General features: G+C 42.8%; 1 protein-coding gene across 4 annotated transcripts in view; it reads left to right on the plus strand.

Moving 5' to 3' along the window:
- The window catches only part of LOC408562, a 151,121-nt gene that overhangs the window by 83,844 nt on the left and 48,462 nt on the right, over window positions 1-18,815 (plus strand). The gene's annotated exons all lie outside the window — the stretch shown is intronic.

Genomic DNA, 18,815 nt, shown 5'->3' on the forward strand with positions numbered 1-18,815 from the left:
GAGCCGAATTTGCGTAAAACGGGGCAAGGAAGTAGTTCGGAAAAGAGGAGCGAGTAGCGGTCCGTTTTTCGAGGCCTCAATTAAACCCGATGACGTTTCGAACGAAATAGAGGAGCGAGTACGCGAGCTGCTGAGAAGAAAACAGGTTTAGCCCTTAACTACTATCGTTCCCTGTTTCCTTCGTTTTTTTACACCGCTGTAACTAGTACCGAACAAAAGGAACCTCGTTCCATCGCGGGGTTGATACACTCTCGACTCTCCGCGTGCCATTTCGCGACGGCCGATTAATCCCGTCAACGTTTTCCGCCGTCGGGAAATCGAGTATTCGAAACGCGGCTTTCGATCAGGAAAAATCAAGTGATCGATGCTTCGTTCCCTTCGATCGATCGAAATCTCGAGTGATTCTCGACTTATTTCCCTTATCTTTATCGTCTCATCACTCGAAATATCCACGTGGCATTTATTTATTTGTTTATTTATTTATTTATTTATTATTCGTTTCAATTTGAAATTTGAGATTTATCCCGTCAACGTTTCGCGATGCCGCCGCCGGGAAATCGGGTATTGGAAACGCACCCAGGAAAAATCAAGTGATCGATGCTTCGTTCCCTTCGATCGATCGAAATCATGACTTCTCCGCGGAACTATTTCCCTTATCTTTATCGTCTCATCGAAATATCCACGTGGCATTTATTTATTTATTTATTTATTTATTATTCGTTTCAATTTGAAATTTGAGATTAATCCCGTCAACGTTTTCCGCCGCGGGAAATCGGGTATTCGAAACGCAGCTTTCGATCAGGAAAAATCAGACGATCGATGCTTCGTTCCCTTCGATCGATCGAAATCTCGAGTGATTCTCGAGTTATTTCCTTTATATTTATCGTCTCATCACTCGAAAATTGCATTCGAAATATTCACGTAGCATTTATTTATTTATTTAGTTATTATTCGTTTCAATTTAAAATTTGAGATTTACACGTTTTAATTATTGGTCAAGTCAGGAGGAGGAGGAGGAGGAGGATAACTGAAATACGGATATTAGAATTTCTGTTGCTCGAAGAGGGACGAGATCTAGCTCGTCTCCTCGATCAAACAGGCTGACAGAACAGGTCTCTCTCTCTGTGAAGGAAGAGGGAGAGATTAAAATTTCCCGCTGCACACTCGAGCGAACAATAATTTCGATTTAACGTCACGAATTCCAGAGTGTAATAATTCTAGAGGAGCGTTGGAGGAGCGGCAGATCGATAAACCACTCGGGGAACGTCAGCGATGCGAAATCAAAATGGACGCGGGATCGCGATAATGCGTAAAACGCGTAAAGCGACGCGATCCGGCTTGCTCTTCTTCTCCGTCCTCTCTCTCTCTCTCTTCGCCTCCCCCTCCTTGACAACCGTCGTTCAAACAACGAAACACACGCGCATACAGAGAATGAAAGAAGAAGAAGAAGAAGAAGAAGAATTGAAATACACGAGAGCGGATATCTAACGAATAACGAACGGAATGGACACGCTCTAATCGAGTTAGAATCGAAATGAACGCGTGGCGAATGACGGCAGCTCGAGCCAGCCTCGTTAAGGAACGTTTCATTAAAATCATGGGCCGGGGAAGGGAATGGAAAATATCGAATAAAGTCGTATCGTGAATCTTGCTTACCACTTCTCGGAATACACCGACGCTCTACACACCGTGGACGGCCGAGTTTTCATTTCCGTTTTAATAGAGACCGCGTATCTGCGCGCCACCGATCATTGACGGCCCGATCATAGAGCGCTCCTGGATTATTACCTCCTCCTCCTCCTACTCCATTGATACGCGTCTCGAATAGGACAGCTCCATTACTCATGTAACGATTCGTTTAACGATTTTCCATTCGATCCCTTTGGATTCTTCTTTTTTTTCTCAGCCAGATCAACTCGAGATAGGATACGCCTGTGTTGTAATAATACGAATATTATTCCAACGACGTTGTCGTGGGATGGAGAACGTTGTTCGAGTTGTCCGCCGTTCGACAATCGGTGATGAATCGGGTCTTGCAGATACGCGTAAAGTAAGACAAAAAAATATCTGGATACTTATTATATACCCAATAGGATATTTCTAAATTTTAATCCGATTTCGAGTAAAACTTTCGATTTTAATTTAACTCGATCTCGAATGAAGAAATCAGTGGTAAGCCGCGATAAATTCAATGTCCAATTTACGTTATTTCTCTCTCTCTCTCTCTCTCTGTTCACGAGGAATCGAATGACGTGCCCCCTCCCCCCGAGATTAGAGTATCCGATAACCGCATAATCTACGTAACACGAGGCAGCTAGCTAAGCAAACGTTTCGTTGGATCCTTGCCTCCTGTAATAGATCAACGTTCCCCCTGCTTCGTAATTTCTTGAACGGATACGGATCGAGTACACCTTCCATTTTCTATTATACGTCGCCAACTATCATTCCCTTGCCCTTAGGGAGGAGGAGGAGGGGGGAGGACCGTTTATCGGCAAAATTATTAACCCTTTGCGCTCAGTGACTTGCGCTCATTACTTGCCCGTGTTTCGTTCGACGCGATAACTCGAGAGAGGCGATCCTCGAATATTTATTTATTCTTGCGATTGGTTCTCCTTTTTTCCTGGAACATCGCTTTTCTAAGCTCTTTACTTTTAAGTACGATCTTGTCGGAACGATTTAACGCCGAGATAAACGCTAGATTTCCTTATCTCAAATCGATCTTCGGCATCTTAGAGTTTGACGAGTGGTAATAAAAGGCGATTAGGAGTATTATTTTCCTAATAAGTTTTCGAGCGAGAGGCGAGATTACTTGTATTTCGACAGAGGACAGAGAGAGGAAGAGGAAAAGCGATTGGAGCAAGTAAAGAAAAAGGGGAAAATAAGAGTAACGTGTTAAGGGGTTAAGAAGGGGTTTACAAGCTTCGAATAAGAAAGGCGGAAGACGTTTTCGCTTGTCCTGAGAAAAGTGGAGGATCGCTTATATAAAACGTCACGACGCGAAGCAACAGTTGTTTAACATTCGACAAATTTCTTTACAACGAAATATCATTTCGAATCGCGAGAAATTTCTTCGAACGAAAAATCGAGAAAATTAGAAGTCGAGGAGGGGAACCTCGTAAAAAAAAAAAAAAACGAAATTGCTTTTATATTATTCGCGTATACGTGTTAGGTTATGTCGTAACGATCCTCGCGAACGTCCTCGTCCCATTAAAAAAAACTGTGCACGACCGCAAAATTGAATTGCCGTTGATTAATTGAGGCGAGGATTAAATAGGTGTAAACGACGGGAAACGGACCCGTTCAAGCGAATGGGGAGGAAGAAAAGTGTCGAGAGGGGGGCCGAAGTTCGATCAAGTTTCCACGATAACCATCTTCGGCGCATGTACGCCACCTATTTAATAAACTTTCCCCTTCGGGAGGAACGCGTTTCGCGACGGTATCCTCGGTGGCCAAGGATAAAAATAGATCGAGTGTTTATCAGAGTGTTCCGTAAATGTAAATTAATTCGAGACGATGCGCCATTTCTTTTTTTTTCTTTTCTTCTTTTTGGAACGATCGAGCGTGTATCTGTTACTGGCCGCGGGGCAGACATCTCGCACGGTGAGCGACAGGGAACATCGGACGCGTCATACCGATCCGATGGGATCGGATCTGGATTCGAGGTCGAGAATATTCCATATCCGGTCGCGCTCGAATTTATTTAACGGATAACGTAACGAACGATATTTTGCAGCATCGCCGCCGCTGTTTATGCCGCGCGAATTATTATCACGCGATTAATGCGATTAACGAGTCGAGGATGTAATTGCATCAGAGGGAGGAGGGGGAGATGGCAGGATAATTTGGGATATCAATTGTACATAAGTACGTATTCTTTTTGTATACTTTCTACGTGTATCCTTGTATCCGTTTCTCGAGTAAAGTTTATCGCTTGTTTTTATCTTTCTTGTTTTTTGTAACGTTAAAAAATGTTTGGAATAAAAGTCGAATGGTTTCGAGGGGGTTGTGATTTTACGCGATCAAGTAGACGCGTTAAGGATTTGCAAGGGTCAATTTGTTCTTTTTTAAACGGGATTTTATATTTTTTTTTTTTTTTGATTCGATAGCATTCTGTATAAAAAAGTATCAAGCCATTTATATGGAAAAAAGCTATTGGTTTAAGGAGATATTCAGATTAAATTCAATTATTTCCTAAACTATAAGTTTTTTGATATACGTGGTTTAATACTTTTTTATAGAGAATGTCGAGACGCGTCTATTGATGCGATAAAAGATATATGATCTTAGTTAGAAAAACCACGTTGACCATCATAAGTCCTCTACGCGTTCACCTAGGAAAAAACTAGTAACGTGAGATTATATTCCTTTCGAAATCATTCGATTTTTATTTGAAACATTTTTTTAATATTACGAAAAATGAACGAGATATCAAAGGTGATAGAATTAGACGACCTATCCTAATCCTCGATCCTTTAGAATTAAGTAAACTGATAAAAAAAAATGATTAATTAATTGAAAATAATGGATCATAAAAAAGGTAAGTACAGGAAGGTAAGTATAAAGGTAAGTACAAGGTAAGTATCTCGAATTCCGGAAAAATTTCGTGCCACCTCTTTCAAAATTATCGTTATCTTGATAAAAAGTCGAAAAATCGGTAAAAATTTCTGCTTTGGAATTCTGGAAAATAAAAAAAACTTATGCCACCTCCTGTTAAATTATATTCTCCTAATACAAAATTAAAAATTCGGTTAAAAATTTGCTAGCCGAAAATTGGACTTTGTATCAGGAGAATATAAGTTGACAAGAGGTAGTTCGAGAAATTTTTCCAGGAATTTCGCCAATTCTTGGAAATGACGTCAAATTCTTGGAATTTTCGAAATTCTTGGAAATGACGTCAAATTCCTAGAATTATCGAAATTTTCGATCGACTGAAATTTTTGGCCGAAAATTCGACTTTGTATTAGGAGAACATAAATTGACAAGAGGTCGTTCGAAAAATTTTTCCAGGAATTTCGCCAGTTCTTGGAAATGACGTCAAATTCTTGGAATTTTCGAAATTCTTGGAAATGACGTCAAATTCCTGAAATTATCGAAATTTTCAATCGACTGAAATTTTTGGCCGAAAATTCGACTTTGTATTAGGAGAACATAAGTTGACAGGAGGTCGTTCGAGAAATTTTTCCAAGAATTTCGCCAATTCTTGGAAATGACGTCAAATTCCTGGAATTATCGAAATTTTCGATCGACTGAAATTTTTGGCCGAAAATTCGACTTTGTATCAGGAGAACATAAGTTGACAGGAGGTCGCTCGAGAAATTTTTCCAAGAATTTCGCCAATTCTTGGAAATGACGTCAAATTCCTAGAATTATCGAAATTCTTGGAAATGACGTCAAATTCCTGGAATTATCGAAATTTTCGATCGACTGAAATTTTTGGCCGAAAATTCGATTTTGTATCAGGAGAACATAAGTTGACAGGAAGTCGTTCGAGAAATTTTTCCTGGAATTTTGCCAGTTCTTGAAAATGACATCAAATTCCTGGAATTACAGACAGAAAAGAAATTTTTGTCTAATTTTCAACTTTGTATGAATAATTCTAGATTACGTACATACCAATTTTTTAATATTTTTAAAAATTGAAGTTTTTAATTAAATTTTACACATACTTACCGTGATACTTACCGTGATACTTACCTTTTTCCATACTTACCTTTTACGGCTGCTACTTTTTAAGGTTTTAAACATTTTTTTATACAGTTTCCTTAAATCTAGATACTTACCTTTCCTAATACTTACTTTTTACAATCAGGGCTGCCATTTTCTTTTTGCAGTAGCGTTTTCTTGCCCCTTTTTTTAACCCTAAAAGATTTAAAAATACACGAAGGTTATTCAATTTAATTTATTTGAAATATCTCGTTTATTTTTCGCAATATGTAAAAAATGTTTCGAATAAAAATTGAATGGTTTCAAATGGAGAATATTCCGATATCGTTACTTTTTTTCCTAAGTGAAAGCGTAAAGAACTTACCAATATCGAGGTTGTTTCTTCAAACGGGATTACATATTTTTTAATTCATTAATTGACGTAGCTCGACATTCTCTACAAGAAAGTGCTACACCACCTATAGCAAAAAACTTATAGTCTAGGAAATAATTAAATTTAATTGAATATCTCCTTAACTGATGGTTTTTTTGCTACAAGTGGTAAGTACTTTTTTATAGAGAATGTCGAGCCGCATCTATCGAAATGAAAAACCTACGATCCTATTTAAAAAAAACAACGTTGATCCTCGCAAATCATTCACGCGTCCACTCACGAAAAGACTAATAACATCGGACTATAATTCCTTTGAAACCATTCAACTTTTGTCCGAAACATTTTTCGCTACCAGCAATAATAATAATATATTAATCAAAATGATACACACCGTATATATTCTTATATATCATTCCTTTATATGTACAAAAATATCCATGAACTAAAAATTACAACGATTTAAATATGTCATTTACTCATACGTTTAAAGAAAGCTTCTAATAATTAGAAAGGAAATGTTGTACCAAGGTATCGTTGCATAACTCGTTTTATCAATAATCTCTATTTTCCTTGCTTCTTCACAATTTTTAATGGAACACCATTTCAAATCTTAGTTAGAAATCCAAGATGGTATCCAAGACACGTATACGATTGAATGAAAAATGATAATTCGATTATTCCATCATCTTCCATCTTTCCTCGCTTCTCCTCCGACAAAAGATCGTAATCGGCCATTGGCGTCGAATTATTATTGACATTAGCGATTGCAAAAGAAAAAAAAAAGAAGCAAGGAAAAAATATTCGGTGAAATTTCAACTTAATTTGAAACGTTTCACGCGTAACCAGTTTCCATCCACGACATCCCCCCCTCCCCCTCCATCTGGTGAAATCAATTAAGGGGAAAGAAAAGTCGTCGTACCGGGCTGGATCATAAATTATAGTTATTAAGGGATGGCGGGAGAGCCGTTTAAAGAATGCTTCGATCCCAATCTAAAGGTTCAATTATGAATATGATACTCGATCTGCCTCGATCGATTGCAATATTTCCAATCGAAAAGTGATGAGTAATTTCGCGAGGAGCAAGAGTCGTCGAAAAGAGAGAGAAATTTGATTCGCACAAACGTTTGACGCGTCGTGTCAAACGATCAGATTGACTTGGAAATAGAGATTTTTCTCGTTACGAAAGAGGAGGACGGATTCGATCGTGAGAAGAGAGAGAGAGAGATTTATCCCAATTTCTTATTAAATAAAATCCAATAGATTTTCGAATCGAGACTTGTGAATTCGCGATCAAACGAATTTCTGCGATTCTTCGATCGGAAGAAAAAACTCGTGCTCGAGAAGAGCGTCAATTTATCTCCTCCCGTGCACGATCGGTGTGACACTTAACACGTCGTATCCCGTCGTATCACATGTATGGCACATTTAACACAATTCCTGATACGTATTGCGTTATACACCAACGTTCGACACGAGTGATGGATCACTCGTACTTCTTTTCTACGAATCGTTAATTGGTCGAAGGGGCGTATGGGCGTTCTTCTTATAACCGCGATCTCCTAATTACATCACCGTTGATAGTTCCAACGAATCTACGAAATAGAAAGAAAAGAAAAATTCTTTCGTCGTTCGTTATTTCGTCACCTTTCTCCCCCTACCGCATTAAATTAGCGCCAAATTATTACCTCGTAAAATAAAACGCCCTGTAATTTCTTCCAACATCATTCCCAACAAACCGTAAAATAGAAAGCAAGAAATCTCGTTTCAAATCCATAATCCCCTAACGCGGGCGATCCAGAAACACGCGTTTTAACAACGTTTAAGGAATCAAATTATAAATCCTATCGATTTCCAAATATATATACTGTATAACTATATAAAATCCTATAAATAGCAATTATATACCGTGGAGGAGGAAAAAAGGCGAACGAATCGTTCAATTAAGATCCGGAACCGGTCGAACGAATCGAATCGAGTGTCCTTCGAGAGGGGGGGGGATTGAATAATTGGAATAATAAATTGGACGATGGTCCAGGGGGAGAGGCGTGAAATTCGGGCGTAATAATTATCATCATCTCGCCCATGGAAACATAGCTTTTAATTAATACCTGTGTTTCGAGGAATATTCTCCTCCTCCTTCTCCTCCTCTTCCTTCTTCTCCTTCCTCGACGACCTACACGCGACCACGAACTGCTTCAGTTTCACGAGTTGTTGCGGGTCGTTGTAGATTCGTATCTGTCGCGTCTTATCAATGCTCGGTTTATATCGATATCCGTTTTCCAACGACCCAACAGCCCATTGGGGGGACCAGTTTCGTCTTATTAGCGTAGAAATCGATGTTTGGACGATGCGAGAGATCTATAACGCGATATTATAAAAATTTTTCCTCTACGCGCCGCGTAATGATTGACGTAACGCCCTCTTTCCTTCCTTTTTTTTTTAATTTTTTTTCCTTCTTCTTCTTTTTCTTCGCCTATCACGAAGAACTATCTGAATAAACGAGATCGAATTCCCGAACCGAACGGTGGCCGTTGAAAGGTGAAAGCTGAGATATATGTATATATATACGCTATGCTATATACGGCGGGCGATGTATTTATTTTATGATGTCAATTATACCGACTTGTCAATGTTTATTAATGCCAAGTTTCTAGCCAGGTGAAAATGTAAATGGCGGAAAAATCGGATTGATAGAACCGCCGTTTACCGCGATTGTTATCGACTCGATTGATTTATACCGGGTGTTGGTTGGACAGGTTGTATATATATTTTGCCTGGAAATAAAAGATTGGAAAATAAGCGGGAACAGGTTGATGTCTCTCCTGCACTTTCAAATTAATTTCCCCTTCCCCTTCCCCGTTTTTTACCCGCCTCTTTTTCTTTTCGTTCATCTACATCTCTCCCGGATCTATTAAATTTCGAAGAAATTAAATTATTCTCCCTCTCTTGAACGATCTTTTCTTAGGCCCTTTCGTCTCTCCCTCCCTTTTCTCCTTTTTCCCCTTTCTTTCTCCTTTTCTTTTCTTTCCCTCCTCTCTCTCTCGCTCTCTCAGCCGGAGATCGGTTCGAAACCAGTCACATTAGTCGGTGACTGTAATCGACACTGATCGGATGATCGAACATTCGGTCGAACGTTAATCCGACAATTGAAGAGTGGCCGTAACATTGTATTTAAATAAAATGGGTATTTACCGTCACTCGTCCTCTCGATCAACGAATTACCGATGTCATACATCGTTTTAAGACGATCAAATCGGTAATCTTCGAGTCGAGTCGAATATTCGTCCAGAAGTTGGCTTCTTTTAATCATTTAATCGGACGATAATAAATAAAATTAATCGCGCTATTTCCCGGAAACTTTAACTCGCTCTCTGGATTATTCGCTAAATAATCCCCGATGATCAAAAAATTCCTAGATTTATTTATTCATTTATTTCTCTCTCAACATCGAAGGTGGCGCCTTCGAGGAATAGCGAACGCGTAAACACGCGTCAACCTGTTTTCAACCATCAACTACCATCATCATTACCCGGTAATTAAAACTATCCGTCGTCGCTACGCCCAACTCTGGCCGGTGATTAAACGAAGAGAAAGAGAAAGGGAGAAAGAGAAATTGGAGGGTCGATAATTACACGGATTTTCTAATTATTACCTTGCACCTATCTCCTCCAATTCTCCTCCAATACATCGACGGGGAAGCGGGGAATATTCGAACAAGTACGCCACGCCACGCGCTTTTTCGCCTGGAACAATCAATTTATTATCATCTAGGATATTAATTCCCCGTTGTAACGTGTCAACGCCTTCTTTCTCTCGTCTATTTTCAACGAGAGATTAAACTTGTTACACGATATCGCGATATTATTATTATTATTGTTATTATTCCCGTGAAAGAGAGAACAAATACGAGTGGGAACACATACGGTGCATGATAATAATAATAACGGTGTAGCTAAACGCGAATTTACTTACTTGCTCGTTGAAATGTACAACCGAGTCGGACGAAAATTGTTCTCGATTATTTCGATTATTATTATCATTGGATAACATCGGTGAATAAATATATATATATATATATATGTGTGTATATATAGCTGCGGTATAATATTCCATGTCGTCAAAACGTACACGATGAAAATATCGTGGGTAAAAACGATGGCGAGATCGGCGATCTCAAGGCTAATCCCTACCAACTTGACCGATTCAGGGTTAATAATCGGGATTCGAGATCTCGGGCTCGAGAGTACCACCTGATACCGGTCGCATCTTTCAACATCGTAAAATTTCCCCGCCGCATCCTGGTGAAGATGTGATATCGAAACGATATCTGGAAACGTTATACCTCCCGTGGCTGCCTTATCCTTTTTGGCCGGCTGGCTCGCGGCCGCCCAATAAATCCTCCACGCTCCTTCTGTCACTTTATTAAAAGGTGACGAGGCAAACGGTCGCCTGTGCGATCCTAATAATTTAAATTATATCGCGGCCAGTGGTATCATTAAAGGGAGGAGAGAACAGAATACTTGCCGCCTCTTTCCACAAAAGTTAACACTTTCTCTTCGTTTCTTCTCGATATTTTTTCAACGTCGTCAAATAAAATCGGATCCAAGCGAGGAGAAAACATGGAAACATAGAGATTTCGATACTTTATTTACCATCCGATTCGGAGGAAAAGGAACGAGGCTGTTCACGATCGATCGAAAGCGTGGCCGGCGATTATCTAAGGCCCTCTAAGTCTCTCTCTCTCGCGTATATAAGTGTCGCGTATATATATAGGTGGAGAATAGAGTCGAAGGCCGTTTCAATGCCGACCGCATCCTCGCACGAGTTCACCTTGCTACTTGCTAGATTTCTTTTTGTCGCGTGCTCTCTTTCTCTCCCCTTCCAACCTCCTTTTCCTCTCCTCATCTATGAATTTCTCTCTCTCTCTATGAATTTCAATTAAAATAAAAAAAAAATTATCGGAGAAGAAGGGACGTCTCTTCTTTTCCTAATTCCATTCGATACGACGAACGATATATATATATATATTCCACTTCACGCGAGATCTCTGCTCGAGGAGCGTCCGGAAAGATGCGATCTCTTTGGAGGGAAGGAGGAGGGAAGAGATGGATCATTTTTAACCCCCTCCCTCCCTCCTCGTTAAGCAGCAGGAATTTGCGGGGAAACAAGATCTTATCCCCCCGACATTTTTCCCCACTCCTCGACTTTTCTTACTTTTCAACTCCGCGGAGCTTCGAAAATCGAGAAGAACGAGAAATAGGCTTCTGCCTCATCCTTCAACGCGTGTAATCGATAATACGTATATATAAGAAGGAAGGAGGGAGGGAGGGAAAAAACGCGTTTAATTGACAGCGGAGAATGGAGTGGAACGGACGTGTAACCATTATCCTTATCGAGGATTTCCCTCGGTCTAATCGGGTGTGTTACTACGGATCCTGGCATAAATAAACAAATCAGCGCGTGGAAGAAAGAAGAGGAAGAATAATATTGCGTTCGCGTGTCCCGTGAACGGCGCGACTGCTCCGCGATTTTTCCAATTGCGCTTTATCAGCAATTGCTTCCCCAATTAACTTGTGCCGCCAGCTCGCCTCGAGTCGGGCAATAATATCGGGCGTACACGCATTTTGTATTTGCAGGGTGGTCTCCGCTACCGATTTCCTCCCCGCGCCACCGCTGGCATTTCCGATTAGCCACAGGTGGAGGATCGGATTTATTCGATCCGATTTTATTAACAACGAGGCGTAATGGACGCGTTGGAGATGAAAAATTCCGGGCTATCGATTTCTAGATCCTCCTCCTCGACGATAAAATTTAGGAATACATTATCTCTATATAAGTTTGGAACAACAGCGCCGTCTCTCTGAATTTCGATTCCAAAAGGAAAGAGAGAGAGAGAGAGAAGGAGAAAAGAAAGAAAAAGGGAGGAAGGTTAAAACGTTGCGCTTGAAACGGATCCAAAAATTCCGATCAAAGCTCCAGTTTCCGCGAAATCTAATTTTCCAGGGGCGACGCGTTGAGCGCGTCGTACGCTCGCCGGATACTATTTTCGCGACCGAGGCCGCGGAGAGACGACGTCGACCGAGACCCTTTTTCCCATCCAGCCAGGAAGTCATCGAAACGAACACGCTCGCCGAGACGAGCGTCTTCCGCCTCCTAGCCTTCTTTTTCTGGTTTAAATCGGGGTCAATTTGAAAGTTAAACGAACTCTGCCCCCTCCTCGCGGCCCACGAAAATCCCGATTTAGAGAGGAGGCTCTCTCTCTCTCTCTCTGTTCGGCCGAGCCGTGAAACTCGCTCGATGCTGTTACCAGGCATCCTTCGCGTTTTACTTTTTCCATCCACCGCCGTGACGCAATACGATGGGAAAAGGAGAAAAAGAAGAATTCGAGCGAAGAAAATTTCCTCCTCCTCTTCGAAAGGAAAAAATTGTACGAATGGAATGATTAATTTGTTGCTCGAAAAGAAAAGAGAAGAAGAGACAAAAATGTATCGCGATACTTCTTACACCTTAACCATCCCCAATTCGGCTCAGCGTACGTAAGGACTCTTAAGAGAGAAAGAGAGAGAGAGAGAGATATTACTTTCCCTTTTTTTCTCCTCGTTTTCTACCCGAGTAAAAAGCAGGTTTACCACGTTGCAACAACGCGCAGGGTCATCCTCGAGCTCGCCTGCGGCGTTCTCTCCCCCTTTCTCCGATTTACCCGATCCACGCTCCTCCCTCGAATCTCGATGCAGGCTTCGAGATGATCGTCGCCTCGCCTGTGACGAGATGTGAGAGGCCGAAAAAGCGTGTCTCTTATCTCTCGTTACTTTAATCCAATTAAAGTTTCGTCGCGTGCTGCGACTACGCGATGATCTCGAAGATGCGGAGGATTATTTGTTCCTTCGATAAGAAATTTTCGATAAAACGCGGATAAACGGATAAATGGAAAGCGTTTTATTACCAAGAAATTCTTCTTTTCTTCTCCCCTTTTTTTTTTTTTTAGTAGGCGACAAATTGCCGGCGAAGCGCGGAGCGAAGTTCATTTCCAGTTCCAGTTGATAAAATCTGGAGGAAGTGGCGGAATCTTTTTCTTCCATTTCTCGAGAAACTCGTACACTTCTCGTTACGTTTACGGCTCGTCGCGATTTTATTCAACCGCAAATTTTTCCGCAACCCGGCAACCATTTATAGCGGTAACGACCCGTTCCAATGATCGTTTAATCAAAATTTATCATCTCTCTATCGCCGATCGATTAAATTTTACATCGGCATCTCGATACAACTTCGCGCCTGCTTTCCTCGAGAGAAAGAGAGAGATTCCTATTTTCCTATTTTATTCGTCATCTCGTATCGAGTTGGCGCGATTTCTTTCGTTAACCTTTTCCAGCAATTTGTCGCCTGCTAAAAAAAAAAAAAAAAAGGAAAGAAGAATTCGTTCTCACCTCATTTTCACCAATGTTTAATCTTTCGTATCCGACATCCTTTGGCCGTCTTATTGCAAATATATATAAACTTTCTTATTTATATACATTCATTATACATATTTACCGTGAATTTATGAATAAAACGAATTCGAAATATAACGAAGAATTCGTTGATAAGGGTAAGATAGATGGTAATGGGATGTGGAAGGACGTACCTTTATATTTTAGAAAATACCGTAAAATGTAAATGACACGAATAATATTATATTTTAACGTTAAGACCGATTTTCAATCATAATATTCTGCTCGATAATGATAAAAGATGTAACGCATCTTAGATTAGTGGCATTATGATAGCAATACGTACGAGAGAGGCCGTCGTTTACTCATCGTCCCGAAACAACCGCGTTTATTTTCTTACATCATTCCGACGGATTTTTCAACGATTCCCTAATTAATCGAGCGATTCCCGCAACGGTCGTAAAATATAAAGGCTCTATAATTCGCGTGATCGCGTCGCCGCCGAGACGAGGTTCGAAACGAGGTTTCATCCTTCCATATCCTCGAAGGACCGCCGGCTCGAAAGAAAAGGAAAAAGTGAAAATTCACTACTTCGCGAAAACGCAAAAACTCGAGGCCTAGCGTTTCACATTAACGCGTCCCTCATTAACGTGAACGATGTCATCGAATAATCGGCTCTAATCCATCCATCGAGTGACTCGATGATAGGCATTAATTCGATACGAAAGGATACGAAACGCAGGGGCGGGAAAGAGACCAATGTCGCGTTACGACGGTTAACCATACCCTGTCCCCGTGTTATTCATTCATTTGTAGCTTAATTTATAACCGCTAAACACCGTCCTACCTCTTACAATGTACGCCGGTTAATGGCCCGTTTAAGGCCCTTTTCCATCGAAAACGCGAGCGTCGCGTTTGATCCAAACGAATCAAACGATCTCGCTCTACTTTACGAGGCTCGCACCAACCACGCGACTCCAACTTCTTCCAACAACTCGTGTGCGTGTGCGTGCGTGGCTGGCCGCGATGGAAGGCAACGGAATTAGAATAACTGCACCCGTAACGATAATGACGCGATATTACGGCGTATTAATATTATATCCCGTGTCGTGGAAGCGAATTGTCTTGTTTTGCCGCATTAACAGCGGCGTCCCGACGTTAATGAAAAGTTACGGCTCGAATTTAGGCGTGATCGAGATAAAGTGGGATCGTTTGTATCTTCGCTGGTATAACTTTAATACACCAACTTTCTCCCCTTATTTATTCGTCCGCGGGAATACCTCTCCGAGATATCTCATCTCGCGCAAGATTTCACGATCTCGCCACGTGTTTTCCTTGGCCCTGGCCGCCAATCCATCGCCTTAAACAGAGAGAAAGAGAGATATGTTAGATAGATGGAGAGAGGAGACTCACCCTTTCGACGCGTTCCAGCTGGCGCGTGGAGGCATTACATGGCAGGGTTGCCGGTAACGACGCGTAAAAACGATCGCCTCTCGTCACGGCTCGTGCTAAGACGAGTGGGGCGACCTCTCGACAACGACCATAAGCGTAATGGCTCTCCAAAAGTGGGCAACGTTCCCACAAGCGTGTCGACAGCCTGTGCGAGTCGTAAAATCGGTCGAAGAAGTTAACGCGGTTTTTCCTACGTCTGCCTCGAATTTGATGATCGGGAATGATCATCGATCATCAGTCTTCTCTTACGCGCCCTAAACGTTCTAAACGCCTCGTTTAAGAAGCGCGCACTCCACTCGACCGTTTAATTTCCAACGTTATATTTAGATTCTTCACGTTTACACGCGGCACGCGTATACCACGGATTCACCGCTCTGGAAATGAAAATTTTTGGAGATGATCGAGGAAGGATGTTGTCGTTCGAGTTCTTGTTGGAACAAGGAAAAAAGAAGAGGAAGAAGAGAAGGAGAAGAAGGAGAGAATGGAAAGAGGAGATTGTTCTAGGTGTCGCGGACGTGTTACATCGAGTTACAACGGATGGGATGGCGAACGGAACTGGTCCTCGGACAGAGTTGGCAATTGTTTAGTCACCGGTCGAAGATAAAAATAATGACGGGGCGGTCCGTGTTTCGTGGCGCGTCCACGTAAATCAGTGTCGAGAGGAGCTCCTCCTGAGATCCTGCAGAGAGAGAGAGAGAGAAGGGTATATAACGCGATAACATCTCTCCTTCGGCTCCTTGGCTACGAGAGGCGAGCCACGGCCGGCTAATTATCTTAAATACTTAATTTGTACCCGTGGAATCCGAGACTTTTCCGAGGAACGGCCGTCCCTCTCCTCTCATTCCGTCTCCCAGGCGGGAAGGAGAAGAGGTGGAAATTGGGCGGGCAAAAGTCCAGGGAGATCCCCAATTATTTCGAGGGCATCGCGTTCACCCCGGCTCGCAAGCAAGACATGGGGTGTCGCACCCGCGCAGCGGGTCGCCAGCCGATTACTCCCCGCTCTTTATCCCCGGTTCCGTTTCCTTCCAGTTGATTTCGACTCGGCCGGAATGCCGCGCACACGCGCGCTTTTGGTGCAACAACCTCTGAATAACGCGTGATCGCCGCCTGTCGTACGTAGCTTCGCTTCTCTTCTCGGCTGCTAATGGTGTCGAAGGAGGAGGAGAGAGAGGGAGAGCGTGTGCGTGCGTGTTCGTGGAATTTTTTAATGGACACCGTGGATTCCTTGTGATCCGCATCTAAATTAGGTAGCGCGGGTATACGCACGGATAAGTAGACATAGTATAGAAGATAGGAATGGGATCGTAATAGCGTACACTCGTGCGCCAATTACCATGTAAACTCGCGATAAATTGTGTCGTGGCTTGCTTAATGGCGCTGCGAGGGATTCGCTTTCTCCGCTCGTATCGTGTTTATTATTATGCCGTTTCCGTTCGCCAACGGTTTCGCCAAACGGCCCCCGTTATTGCCAGCGTTTAGAACCGGGCTGGACGCGACGAGACGCTACGAGACGCATGCCATTTCGCTATCGACTGTTGTTACGCGCCGTGGAAAAACGCGTTTTCGATCGAACGAGAGAAGAGGAAGAAGATACCGGAGGGAATCATCCATCCCACGCGATCCCTCGGTCGACAAACAAAATTCCTCCCGAATAGGATTGGAGGACACACGGGCGTCCGTTATCGCGGCAGGAAGTAGACGCGTATAAATTAAAGGGTAAAGAGATAGCGAGAGATCTCTCAATAAAACCGAATGCACGAAATAAATATCGATAAACCTATCCTCCCTTCCTCCCTCCGATCTCTCTCTAACCTCGGCCGCGTTTCCATCGTTCGATCCTCTTGCGAAGCGGTTCGGGACAGGGTGAAGGTTTGTCGATAAAAAGATCGTAACAGATGTAAGAGGCGTCCCGGTGGATCCGAGAGCCCGTTAATGCCACCGACGCGATGTTCCGGATGAAAATCGGCGAATAACCGGATTACGTTATCGCGCTTCGGGACCGGTGAATGGGAGGCGGGTCGAGTCGACAACCGTGGGCGGTTTTCACCGCTTCCTCGGGACGACCTCGAGAGGAACCGCAAGAACCGAATTTCTCGAGGAAAGTGAAAATAGTCCTTCTCGAATGTTTCTTAGAAATCCTCTCGATCTCCTTTTCTCTCTCTTTCTTTCGATTCGAACCTCCCCTCTTCCCTATTAGACTCGCGGAACGGAACGGAAGCCGAGGCGACGAAACCGGGTTATCCCATCCGCTCGATCTCGGGTGTCGATAAAGTTAAGACATAATTGGACCCTCGGTCGAGGCAGCCGCCAAATTTACGGCCGATGCCCTCCTCTCCCTTCTCGCCCTCGCATAAAAATCCCCGAGAGATGGCGCGAGAATCGGACGTCCAGGCGATACAATAACGCGAGGAATGGAGAGAGGGTGGATCTCGCGCGGGGCGTGGCCGAGGAGAGGGCGAAAGGGCGCGAGCGAGTGAAAAGCGGATCGGTTTGTGATTGAAGCCGCGTCAAAGCACGGCAGCGAGCGACGACGGGGGGTTGGCTCCTCGGGTTTCGGCCGGCTTTCAACTTTAATTGGCTGTTCGCCTTATCGACCGTCGTGTCACATAAATATATCCGATCCACCCCGAAACGATCTTGCTTCGCGTTACTTTAAACCACGCGTGAATTCTGAATCTTCTGAAGATCCAACCATGGAAAATCCCGGCGTGCCGATTCCAAACCGACCGCGGAACCATTTTTTTCTTTCTTTCTTTCCTTCTTTTCCCAGAGCTTCCCATTTTTTCGTCCGCTCGAGAGGAACATGGAAGAGGAGGGTTCGTTGGTTATCGGCTCGATTTTCGGGAGGAGGAGGAGGGACGTTAACGTCAACGAGAGCTAGAGATCGATATTAATTTACGCGAGGATGCGCAACAACGGTCGTTAAATTTCGGGAAACGAAGTTGTTCCACAGTCGAGATTCGAGTCCGGGATAGGACTCGAATAAATAAAAGGAAGAAAGGAGGATTGGAAATCGCGCCCTTATCGGGACGAGATACGGTTGTATTTCCGATTCTTTACGCACAATGTTTATTAAAACGAGGCGTCCATTTAGATTTTTCCCCAACTCTCCCGATTTCTTTCGGCCCGAACCATATCTTTCGGCCGATATATATCGTATGCTAATAGGATACGTGGACGTGGATGGACGTGGATGGTGTAAACGTTTGAGTTATGGTAATTGAAAATTCTTCGTCTTCGTTTACTCGCCCGTTTCCAGATCTTTCGGTCGAAAATCGTTCTTTTTTTTTTTCTTTTTTCCAACAATCGTTAAAATCGTTTTTTTTTCGGGGGATTATTCCCGTCCGTTTTAATTACGAACATCGATGAAATATCATCGTGGAAATATGAATATTCTTCTCCCATGGCGCGATCGAATCTCGGATCTCGTAAACCTCGAAGCCGGAGATAGTTTATCGGGGCGGTGATCTGGCCGGATCTCGTTAAAATCCGGCCACGCTCTCCTCCTTGTCCCCATCGTACATCAGTCCCCGGTATAACTCTCTCTCTCTTTCTTTCTCTTCGACCAAGATGTACACCCGCGATCTCCTTCGATTCCCTTTTTTCCCTTCGCCGTTCGTGACCACGCGACATAATTCAATGGCGCAGACGGGCACAAATATTATGATAGACGATCGTTTCGTGAGCTTTTTCGAGGCCGCTGAGATTCGATCGAGAAAGAGGAAGGGAAGGAAATTCTCTTCCTCGATCTTCCGCAATTCCGGAGGCATCGTCCACTTTTCTCACACTTTCTAATAACAAATCGCATCCCTTTCTTTCTATTAACATTTACTTTTTAAATCTTTCGAATCGCTTGATTAAAACGTCGAAACAAAAATTTGATCGCTCCTTTGATGATG

The sequence above is a fragment of the Apis mellifera genome, linkage group LG16 (genome assembly GCF_003254395.2).
Source record: "Apis mellifera strain DH4 linkage group LG16, Amel_HAv3.1, whole genome shotgun sequence".
Classification (NCBI taxonomy): domain Eukaryota; kingdom Metazoa; phylum Arthropoda; class Insecta; order Hymenoptera; family Apidae; genus Apis; species Apis mellifera.